The sequence below is a fragment of the Arachis ipaensis genome, chromosome B6 (assembly GCF_059453495.1).
Source record: "Arachis ipaensis isolate K30076 ecotype BB chromosome B6, ASM5945349v1, whole genome shotgun sequence".
NCBI classification, from domain to species: domain Eukaryota; kingdom Viridiplantae; phylum Streptophyta; class Magnoliopsida; order Fabales; family Fabaceae; genus Arachis; species Arachis ipaensis.
In genome coordinates, this window is record NC_142441.1 from 131,461,111 (window position 1) to 131,473,558 (window position 12,448).

At 40.0% G+C, this 12,448-nt stretch overlaps 1 non-coding gene and 1 pseudogene across 1 annotated transcript; one reads left to right on the top strand and one right to left on the bottom strand.

The window, feature by feature from the left end:
- The first annotated feature begins 1,450 nt into the window (after window positions 1-1,450).
- Window positions 1,451-2,051, top strand: LOC107647306 (N-alpha-acetyltransferase MAK3 pseudogene; annotated as a pseudogene).
- Window positions 2,052-7,695: 5,644 nt separating this feature from the next.
- Window positions 7,696-7,803, bottom strand: LOC148562760 (small nucleolar RNA R71). Its single transcript, XR_015886829.1, has one exon. It is a non-coding gene; the product is annotated as a small nucleolar RNA R71 (small nucleolar RNA).
- Between the last annotated feature and the right edge of the window lie 4,645 nt (window positions 7,804-12,448).

The following is a 12,448-nucleotide window of genomic DNA, read 5'->3' on the forward strand; positions in this document are numbered from 1 at the left end:
AATCCATATAATTGCTGAACAAAAAATAAAACAAAAAAAAAGAACAAGCACTAGCAGTGAGTAGAGAAGCCATTGCCTTCTTCGATCTGAGCAATCTGGGCAGAGTATGAGAGAAAGTGGTTAAGCATGATGGACGATGGTGACTAAGCAACAAGCACGACGATGGACGGCAGCAGAAGCGCGGATGAGCAGAGGTAGACCAGACGACGAACGCTAAGCTCGACAAAGAAGCTACGCTTGGAGTGAATAGGGGTTGGAGAGCTTAAGAACGACGACGGCGCGACGGACGGCGACACTGTCTCCCTCCTTGCCGCGGCAGTGGAGGCTACTGTAAACTAGGGTTTCTTTTTGGGAGAAGAGAGCTTCATTTGAGAGAGTGAAAGTTGAGAGGCGTTGGAGTAAACAGGAGTTGGAGAGCTCAAAAATGACGACGGCAGTGTCTCCCTCTTTGCGGCGGCGGTGGAGGCTACTGCTAGTCTGCTAGGATTTTTGTCTTGGGGGAAGAGAGCTGCTTGAGAGAGTGAGAGTAAGAGTTGAGAGGAGGCACTGAACGTCTGAAGGCATCCCATTTTTTCTTTTATCCAAAACGCGAAATGACACCGTTTTAGGAAAACCGGCCGGCTCCCGGTTCGGTCCAATCAACCGGTTCTCGGCCGGTTCAGCAGTTTCTAAACGGTTTTATAACTGACGGTTTTATAGGTTAAACCAAACCGTAAAAGCATTCGGTTCACAGTTAAACCGGTCGGACCGGCCAGTCCGGTCCAGTTTTCAGAACATTGAGTGACTAACTGCCTGCACTGCACACCCCTCCCTTGCTTCAGAGACCTCGCATCTCGCACGTTGCCTCATCGCCGATCACCGTAGTGGTTTCTTCGCTGATAATCGGTTGTTGATCCACATATAACATCGTTGCTTCTTCCTTCGTTGATTTGTCCAAGTTTTTTTTCTTAATTTTTCATTTTTGCTTCTCTGTATGGTACTTCAAATCTTCATTATTGAAATTTGTTCAATTTTAGTTGATTTTATTTTTAGTTCCAATTTCAGCTGGATTTTAGGTAGCTCTAATCTTTCTTTGAGAACTGGTTTACTTCTACTGCTTGTATCATGAAACGTATATCCATCATTGAAGTCTTGTTATATGATTTATTGTGTGGCATATTGTTTGTGATTTATTATTGGATCTTTTATGCTTCATTTGATTTTAATAAAAAATCGATGCTATTAATTGTTTGAAAAATTTCATGATAAGCTTGTTAGTTAACGTCAACCTTAAAAGAATTTGTTCAAAGATGTTTGGATTCTTTTAAACAAAACTTAATCTTTTGATTACTAGATTGATGTCATGGATCTTGAATAAAATCGATGTTTCACACCTTTGAAGAGTTAATTCAAGGTTTTAGCTCTAAATGTTACAATTGTCTTCCAATGCAAGAAGAATATCAAAGCAATAGGCAAGACGAAAACAAGGAGGACAAAGAAGAGACATCATGGAAACAAGCACCAAAGAAGACTTAGAAATAAAGAAAGTGGATTGTGATGCATCGGAGATCGAGTATGTTAGTTATGGTGGCGAGCACCACCTCCCCCTTATCATGAACCTAGTCGACCAAGAACTCAGTGAGCCTTACTCTATATTCACGTATCGTTACTTTGTCTATCTCTGGCCTCATCTCTCTTTCTTGGCATTCCACAAGGGTAAATGTGTCAGCACGGTGGTTTGTAAGATGGGCGACCATCGAAACGTTTCCAAGAGGATACATTGCCATGTTGGTTGTGATAAAGCCCTAGGAAAAGGCATTGCTACAGAACTTGGTACTAGGTCTATTAAGGTGATGATGGAATCTGGTTGTGAAGAAGTTACTCTGGAATCAGAAGTTACAAACAAAGGAGCATTGGCACTCTATGGTCGCCTTGGCTTTATTAGGGCTAAGAGGCTCTTTCATTATTATTTGAATGGGGTCGACGCTTTCTGGCTCAAACTGCGATTCCCTCGGCCGGAGCTGCACCTATCCTCTGCCTGTGATGGCACCCATCTCTGCATTGTTATTTAGGTGTTTGAGTCTCCTCATGCTGGGCCTCCTCCTCATCAGAGCGCTCTGAAGGTGTGTCAGGCTCAGAGGGGATGTCGGTACGCCCGAAAGTCATAATCAACTTTAGATGTGCGATCTATACGCTCGAAGAGGCGCTGCACAAGAAGGTATGTCAGCTGTGAAGCGAATGATGGAGCTGCTGGTGTAGGAGGTGCTAAAGGTGTTGTTGAGGATGTGGCCGTCTCTGTGGAAATAATAGCAGGTGCTCTACGCCTAGGGGTCCAAACCGCTTGCCGTGTGGAATAACGGTCGGCAATCGATGAGGCTCCCAAGACACCTCAGCCCGGTGAGCCATCTGAGTGATTAAACATGGGAATGCCAAGGTGCCTCTAACATGTACTCTGGACATATACCTCCTGATGATTCTTGAAAGGTACAGGTCCTTTCCTTCTAAGACCCACCAAACAAGAATAATCATGTTTGCTGGTACCTCCAACTCGTGAGTGCTAGGCATGACGTAGTTGCTCCATATCTGTTGCCACAATCTAGTCTCATCATTCAGATAATCAATCCTGAGGCCCCGTGGAGTCGGCTTCGACTTCCCTAATACCCATGAAACATCGGGATGGATAGTTACAGTATGACGGACGGTATTCCAATCAAAATTCATAAATCTGATAACCTCCTCAGTCTTCTGAAAACCATCTTTATCCTCTGTTTTCGGCCAGAAATAGAAGATCTCTTCTATCGCTTCCTCTGTGACCAGAATCTGTTTGCCCGAAGCTGAACTACATCAAGGATCGTTCGATAATAGTTGGAATAAAACTCTCGACCCATGATGGTTCACTTCTACCAGCTCTCTATCCAGAAACACACAACCGCGTTGTTCAATTTGGGTGTTTTTGGACAGAGAGCTGGTAGAAGTGAACACATAATGGGTTCGAAGTTTTATTCCAACTATTATCGGACGACCCTTGATGCAGTTCAGCTTCGGGGCAAACAGGTCACAGAAGAAGCGATAGAAGAGATCCTCCATTTCCGGATAAAGATGGTTTTCAGAAGGCTGAGGAGGCTATCAGATTTATGGATTTTGATTGGAATGCCATCCGTCGTACTGTAGTTATCCATCCTGGCGTTCCGTGGGTATTCGGGAAGTCGAAGCCGACTCCACGGGGATTCAGGATTGATTATCTGAATGATAAGGCAAGGTTGTGGCAACAGATATTGAGCAACTACGTCATGCCTAGCACTCACAAGTCAGAGGTACCAGCAGACATGATTATTCGTATTTGGTGTGTCTTGGAAGGAAAGGACCGTACCTTCCAAGACTCATCAGGAGGTATATGTCCAGAGTACATGTCAGAGGCACCTTGGCATTCCCATGTTTGATGGCTCACCGGGCTGAGGTGCCTTGGGAGCCCCAGGATGAGAGACCACCAATTGCCGACCGCAAGAAGATTATTCCGCATGGCAAGCGGTTTAGGCCTCTAGGCCGCAGAGCACCCGCTATTACTTTCACAGAGGCCACATCCTTAGCAACACCGCCTACACCAACAACTCCATCATTCACTTCACAGCCGACATACCTTCTTGTTGTTGCGAGTGATGAGCGGATAATTTATACGCTTTTTGGCATTGTTTTTAGTATGTTTTTAGTAGGATCTAGTTACTTTTAGGGATGTTTTTATTAGTTTTTATGTTAAATTAATATTTTTGGACTTTACTATGAGTTTGTGTGTTTTTCTGTGATTTCAGGTATTTTCTTGCTGAAATTGAGGGACTTGAGCAAAAATCAGATTCAGAGGTTGAAGAAGGACTGCTGATGCTGTTGGATTCTGACCTCCCTGCACTCAAAGTGGATTTTCTGGAGCTACAGAACTCAAAATGGCGCGTTTCCAATTGCGTTGGAAAGTAGACATCTAGGGCTTTCCAGAAATATATAATACTCCATACTTTGGCCGAGTTTAAATGACGCAAAAGAGCGTTGAATGCCAGTTCTACGCTGCAGTCTGGAGTTAAACGCCAGAAACACGTCACGAACCAGAGTTGAACGCCAAAAACACGTTACAACTTGGCGTTCAACTTCAAAAGAAGCCTCTTCACGTGTAAATTTCAAGCTCAGTCCAAACACACACCAAGTGGGCCCCGGAAGTGGATTTATGCATCAATTACTTACTTCTGTAAACCCTAGTAGCTAGTTTAGTATAAATAGGACTTTTTACTATTATATTTAGAAGATCTTATGGTTTTTAGTTAATCTTTGGATCATATTGATCACGTTTGGGGGCTGGCCATTCGGCCATGCCTGGACCTTAATCACTTATGTATTTTCAACGGTAGAATTTCTACACTCCATAGATTAAGGTGTGGAGCTCTGCTGTTCCTCATGATTTAATGCAAAGTACTACTGTTTTCTATTCAATTCAACTTATTCCGCTTCTAAGATATCCATTCGCACTCAAGAACATGATGAATGTGATGATTATGTGACGCTCATAATCATTCTCACTTATGAACGCGTGCCTGACAAACACTTCCGTTCTACATGCAAACAAGCTAGAATGAGTATCTCTTAGATATCTAATACAGAGGACCGAGTCTGAGATATTAGAATCTTCGTGGTATAAGTTAGAACCCATGGATGGCCATTCCTGAGATCCGAGAAGTCTAAACCTTGTCTGTGGTATTCCGAGTAGGATCTGGGAAGGGATGGCTGTGACGAACTTCAAACTCGCGAGTGCTGGACGTAGTGACAGACGCAAAAGGAGGGTGAACCCTATTCCAGTATGATTGAGAACCTCCAGATGATTAGCCGTGCCGTGACAGAGCATTTGGACCTTTTTCACAGAGAGGATGGGATGTAGCCATTGACAACGGTGATGCCCTTACAGAAAGCTTGCCATAGAAAGGAGTAGGAATGATTGGATGAAGACAGCAGGAAAGCAGAGGTTCAGAGGAACGAAAGCATCTCTATACACTTATCTGAAATTCTCACTAATGAATTACATAAGTATTTCTATCTTTATTTTCTGTTTGTTTATTATTATTCGAAAACTCCATAACCATTTGATATCCGCCTGACTGAGATTTACAAGGTGACCATAGCTTGCTTCAAGCCGACAATCTCCGTGGGATCGACCCTTACTCACGTAAGGTTTTATTACTTGGACGACCCAGTGCACTTGCTGGTTAGTTGTACGAAATTGTGAAACTGATATAAGATCATGAACGTGCGTATTGAGTTTTTAGCGCCGTTACCAAGGAATGGAATGATCACGATTTCACACACCAAGTTTTTGGCGCCGTTGCCGGGGATTGTTCGAGTTTGGACAACTGACGGTTCATCGTGTTGCTCAGATTGGGTAATTTTCTTCTTATTTTATTTTCAAAAAGTTTTCAAAAATTTTTCAAAAGTATTTTCTTCTTTTTTTCGTTTTTCCCAATTAATATTCGAAAAAAAAATATTTTTTTCTTTTGTTTTCGAAAATTATTTCAGAATTTTTAAGAATGAATTCTAGTGTTTCCTGATGATTTGTTGAATCCTGGCTGGCTGTAAAGCCATGTCCAAATTCCTTTGGACTGAGGATTCAACTAATCACTTCAATGCATGTAATAGCATACTAAAGCTTGGCTAGTTATTAAGCCATGTCTAACCCTCAGATTGGAGCTTTAGACTAAAGAGCACAAGATTCCTGGAATTCATATTAAAAATTTTGAAATCTTTATTTTTCTTCTTCAAATAATTTTCAAAAAAAATAAAAATATACAAAAATCCAAAAAAATTAATAAAATCATAAAATCCCAATTTTTAAGTTTGGTATCAATTGCATTTTTTCTAAAAAAAAAATTTTTATGCATTTTTCGAAAGTTCATGCATTCATAGTGTTCTTCATGATCTTCAAGTTGTTCTTAGCCAGTCTTCTTGTTTGATCTTCATCTTTTCTTGTTTTGTGTCTTTTCTTATTTTTCATATGCATTCTTGCATTCATAGTGTCTATACATGAAAAATTTCTAAGTTTGGTGTCTTGCATGTTTTCTTTTCTTGAAAATTTTTCAAAAATAAGTTCTTGATGTTCATCTTGACATTCAAAGTGTTCTTGGTGTTCAACTTGACATTCATGGTGTTCTTGCATGTATCACATGTTTAGATCCAAAATTTTCATGCATTACATCATTTTCATGTTTTTCTCTTTCATCATTAAAAATTCAAAATTCAAAAAATATCTTTCCCTTTTTCACTCATAAATTTCGAAAATTTGGATTGACTTTTTCAAAAATTTTTAAAATCTAGTTGTTTTTATGAGTCAAATCAAATTTTCAATTTAAAAATCTTATCTTTTTCAAAATCTTTTTCAAAAATCAAATCTTTTTCATTTCTCTTATTTATTTTCGAAAATTTAAAAAAAAAATTTTCAAAATTTTTTTCTTAATTTTATTTCATAATTTTCGAAAATATCATCAAAAATTAATGTTTTGATTCAAAAATTTCAAGTTTGTTACTTGCTTGTTAAGAAAGATTCAAACATTAAGTTCTAGAATCATATCTTGTGATTACTTGTGAGTCAAGTCATTAATTTTGATTTTTAAAATCAAATCTTTTTCAAAACTAATTTCAATCATATCTTTTCAAAAATATCTTTTTATCCTATCTTTTTCAAATATCTTTTCTAACTTCATATCTTCTTATCTTTTCAAAATTGAATTTCAAATCTTTTTCAACTAATTAATTGACTTTTTGTTTGTTTCTTATCTTTTTCAAAACTACCTAACTAACTATCCCTCTCTAATTTTCAAAAATACCTCCCTCTTTTTCAAAAATTCTTTTAATTAATTAATTGTTTCAATTTTTAATTTTAATTTTAATTTTATCTTAATTTTCGAAAATCATCAACTCCTTTTAAAAAAAAATTATTTTCGAAATTCTCTTCTCCCTCACCCTCTTCTATTTATTTAATTACTTACTAACAATTCTCTTCATCTCATATCTCTGCTCTCCTCACCCTTGTGTTTGGATTCTCCTCCCTTCTCTTTTCTTACATTACATTATTTGCTTCTTCTACTCACATAAAAGAATCTCTATACTGTGACATAGAGGATTTCATATTTTCTTTGTTATTCCCTTCTTTGTCATATGAGCAGGAGTAAGGACAAGAACATTCTTGTTGAAGCAGATCCTGAACCTGAAAGGACTCTGAAAAAGAAACTAAGAGAAGCTAAAATACAACAATCCAGAGACAACCTTACAGGAATTTTCTAACAGGAAGAGGAGATGGCAGCCAAAAATAATAATAATGCAAGGAGGATGCTTGGTGACTTTACTGCACCAAATTCCAACTTACATGGAAGAAGCATCTCCATCCCTACCATTGGAGCAAACAATTTTGAGCTTAAGCCTCAATTAGTTTCTCTGATGCAACAAAACTACAAGTTTCATGGACTTCCATATGAAGATCCTTTTCAGTTCTTAACTGAATTCTTGTAGATATGTGATACTGTTAAGACTAATGGAGTAGATCCTGAAGTCTACAGGCTCATGCTTTTCCCGTTTGCTGTAAGAGACAAAGCTAGAGTGTGGTTGGATTCTCAACCCAAAGATAGCCTGAACTCTTGGGATAAGCTGGTCAAGGCTTTCTTAGTCAAGTTCTTTCCTCCTCAAAAGCTGAGTAAGCTTAGAGTGGATGTTCAAACCTTCAGACAGAAAGAAGGTGAATCCCTCTATGAAGCTTAGGAGAGATACAAGGAACTGACCAAAAAGTGTCCTTCTGACATGCTTTCAGAATGGACCATCCTGGATATATTCTATGATGGTCTGTCTGAATTAGCTAAGATGTCATTGGATACTTCTGCAGGTGGATCCATTCACCTAAAGAAAACGCCTGCAGAAGCTCAAGAACTTATTGACATGGTTGCTAATAACCAGTTTATGTACACTTCTGAGAGGAATCCTGTGAGTAATGGGACGCCTCAGAAGAAGGGAGTTCTTGAAATTGATACTCTGAATGCCATATTGGCTCAGAATAAAATATTAACACAGCAAGTCAATATGATTTCTCAGAGTCTGAATGGAATCCAAGCTGCATCCAACAGTACTCAAGAGGCATCTTCTGAAGAAGAAGCTTAAGATCCTGAAAACCCTGCAATAGTAGAGGTGAATTACATGGGTGAACCATATGGAAACACCTATAATCCCTCATGGAGAAATCACCCAAATCTCTCATGGAAGGATCAACAAAAGCCTCAACAAGGCTTTAATAATGGTGGAAGAAACAGGTTTAGCAATAGTAAGCCTTTTCCATCATCCACTCAGCAACAGACAGAGAACTCTGAACAAAATACCTCTAATTTAGCAAACTTAGTCTCTGATCTATCTAAGGCCACTGTGAGTTTCATGAATGAAACAAGATCCTCCATTAGAAATTTGGAGGCACAAGTGGGCCAGCTGAGTAAGAAGATCACTAAAACCCCTCCTAATGCTCTCCCAAGCAATACAGAAGAAAATCCAAAAGGAGAGTGCAAGGCCATTGATATAACCATCATGGCCGAATCCAAGAAGGAAGGGGAGGACGTGAATCCCAAGAAGGAAGACCTCCTGAGACGTCCAGTGATCAACAAGGAGTTTCCCTTTGAGGAACCAAAGGACTCTGAGGCTCATCTAGAGACCATAGAGATTCCATTAAACCTCCTTACGCCCTTCATGAGCTCTGATGAGTATTCCTCTTCTGAAGAGAATGAAGATGTTACTGAAGAGCAAGTTGCCAAGTTCCTTGGTGCAATCATGAAGCTGAATGCCAATTTATTTGGTAATGAGACTTGGGGAGATGAACCTCCCCTGTTCACCAATGAACTAAATGCATTGGATCAACTGAGATTGCCTCAGAAGAAACAGGATCCTGGAAAGTTCCTAATACCTTGTACCATAGGCACCATAACCTTTGAGAAGGCTCTATATGACCTTGGGTCAGGAATAAACCTCATGCCATTCTCTGTAATGGAGAAACTGGGAATCTTTGAGGTGCAAGCTGCCAGAATCTCATTAGAGATGGCAGACAACTCAAGAAAAGAGGCTTATGGACAAGTAGAGGACGTGTTAGTAAAGGTTGAAGGCCTTTACATCCCTGCTGATTTTATAATCCTGGATACTGGGAAGGATGAGGATGAATTCATCATTCTTGGAAGACCCTTCCTAGCCACAGCAAGAGCTGTGATTGATGTAGACAGAGGTGAACTAGTCCTTCAATTGAATGAGGACTCCCTTGTGTTTAAAACTCAAGGTCATCCTTCTGTAAACATGGAAAAGAGGCACAATAAGCTTCTCTTAAAACAGAGTCATACAGAGCCCCCACAATCAAACTCTAAGTTTGGTGTTGGGAGGCCACAACCAAACTCTAAGTTTGGTGTTGAACTCCCATATCCAAACTCTAAGTTTGGTGTTGGAAAGTCTCAACAATGCTTTGAACATCTGTGAGGCTCCATGAGAGCCCACTGTCAAGCTATTGACATTAAAGAAGCGCTTGTTGGGAGGCAATCCAATTTTTATTTATCTAATTTTATTTTTGTTTTATTGTTCTTTCATGTTTTATTAGGTTCATGATCATTTGGAGTCACAAAATAAATAGAAAAATCAAAAACAAAATCAAAAACAGCAGAAGAAAAATCACACCCTGGAGGAAGGACTTACTGGCGTTTAAACGCCAGTAAGGAGCATCTGGCTGGCGTTCAATGCCAGAACAGAGCATGGATCTGGCGTTGAACGCCCAAAACAAGCAGCATCCTGGCGTTCAGACGCTAGGAATGCACACTGAGGAAAGCTGGCGCTGAATGCCAGAAACAAGCATAGAACTGGCGTTCAACGCCAGAAACATGCTGCATCTGGGCGCTGAACGCCCAGAACAAGCACCAATTCGGCGTTTAAACGCCAGAATTGCATGCAAAGGCATTTTACATGCCTAATTGGTGCAGGGATGCAATTCCTTGACACCTCAGGATCTGTGGACCCCACAGGACCATCTCAGCATTTGTGGACCCCACAGGATCCCCACCTACCTCCACTCATACTCTTCCCTCTTCTCAATGTTCATCCTTTCTTCCCAATAAACACCTTTCCCCAAAACCCTTCACCAATCACATCAAGCTCTCTTCCCTACTACCCCTTCACCACTCACATCCATCCACTCTTCCCCATAAACCTACCTCATAAACCCCACCTACCTTCAAAATTCAAAATCACTTTCCCACCCAAACCTACCCCATATGGCCGAACCTTAACCCCTCTCCCTCCACTATATAAACCTCTCCATTCTTCTTCATTCTCACACAACACAACCCTCTCATCCCCTTCTTGGCCGAAACACAACCCTCTCTCCCTCTCTTCCATATCTTCTTCTTCTTCTTCTTCTTTTCTTTCTTCTCTTGCTCGAGGGCGAGCAATATTCTAAGTTTGGTGTGGTAAAAGCATAAGCTTTTTGTTTTTCCATTACCATTGATGGCACCTAAGACCGGAGAATCCTCTAGAAAAGGGAAAGGGAAGACAAAAGCTTCCACCTCTGAGTCATGGGAGATGGAAAGATTCGTCTCTAAAGCCCATCAAGACCACTTCTATGATGTTGTGGCCAAGAAAAAGGTGATCCCTGAGGTCCCTTTTAAACTCAAGAGAAATGAGTATCCGAAAATCCGACATGAAATCCAAAGAAGAGGTTGGGAAGTTCTAACAAAACCCATCCAACAAGTCGGAATTCTAATGGATCAAGAGTTCTATGCTAATGCATGGATCACCAGGAACCATGATCAAAGTAAGAACCCGAACCCAAAGAATTATCTTACCATGGTCCGGGGGAACTACTTAGATTTCAGTCCGGAAAATGTGAGGTTGGCGTTCAACTTGCCAATGATGGAAGAAAACACACGCCCCTACACAAGAAGAGTCAACTTTGATCAAAGGTTGGACCAAGTCCTCATGGACATATGTGTGGAAGGAGCTCAATGGAAGATTGACTCAAAAGGCAAACCGGTTCAACTAAGAAGATTGGACCTTAAGCCTGTAGCTAGAGGATGGTTGGAGTTCATTCAACGCTCAATCATTCCCACTAGCAACCGGTCTGAAGTTACTATAGACTGGGGCATCATGATCCATAGCATCATGATTGGAGAAGAGGTGGAGGTTCATGAGATTATACCTCAAGAACTCTACAAGGTGGCTAACAAGTCCTCCACTATGGCAAGGTTAGCTCTTCCTCACCTCATTTGCCATCTATGCAATTCGGCTGAGATTGACATAGAGGGAGATATCCTCATTGATGAGGACAAGCCCATCACTAAGAAAAGGATGGAGCCAACAAGAGAGCCTATTCATGGATCTCAAGGGACGCATGAAGAAGCTCATCACCAAGAAATCCCTGAGATGCCTCAAGGGATGCACTTTCCTCCACAGAATTTTTGGGAGCAAATCAACACCTCCCTAGGAGAATTAAGTTCCAACATGGGACAATTAAGGGTGGAACATCAAGAGCACTCCATCATCCTTCATGAAATTAGAGAAGATCAAAGAGCAATGAGGGAGGAGCAACAAAGACAAGGAAGAGACATAGAAGAGCTCAAGGACATCATTGGTTCCTCAAGAAGGAAACGTCACCATCACTAAGGTGGACTCATTCCTTGTTCTCAAATTTTCTGTTTTTCGTTTTCTTTACATTAAGTGCTTATCTATGTTAGTGTCTTATTACATGATCATTAGTATTTAGTAACTTTGTCTTAAAGTTATGAATGTCCTATGAATCCATCACCTCTCTTAAAGGAAAAATGTTTTTAATTCAAAAGAACAAGAAGTACATGAGTTTCGAATTTATCCTTGAACTTAGTTTAATTATATTGATGTGGTGACAATACTTTTTGTTTTCTGAATGAATGCTTGAACGGTGCATATGTCTTTTGAAGTTGTTGTTTATGAATGTTAAATATGTTGGCTCTTGAAAGAATGATGACAAGGAGACATGTTATTTGATAATCTGAAAAATCATAAAAATGATTCTTGAAGCAAGAAAAAGCAGTGAATACAAATAGCTTGCAGAAAAAAAAAAGAAAAAAAATGGCGAAAAAAAAATAGAAAGAAAAAGAAAAAGCAAGCAGAAAAAGCCAAAAGCTCTTAAAACCAAAAGGCAAGAGCAAAAAGCCAATAACCCTTAAAACCAAAAGGCAAGGGTAAATAAAAAGGATCCTAAGGCTTTGAGCATCAGTAGATAGGAGGGCCTAAAGGAATAAAATCCTAGCCTAAGCGGCTAAACCAAGCTGTCCCTAACCATGTGCTTGTGGCGTGAAGGTGTCAAGTGAAAACTTGAGACTGAGCGGTTAAAGTCAAGGTCCAAAGCAAAAAAAGAGTGTGCTTAAGAACCCTAGACACCTCTAATTAGGGACTTTAGCAAAGC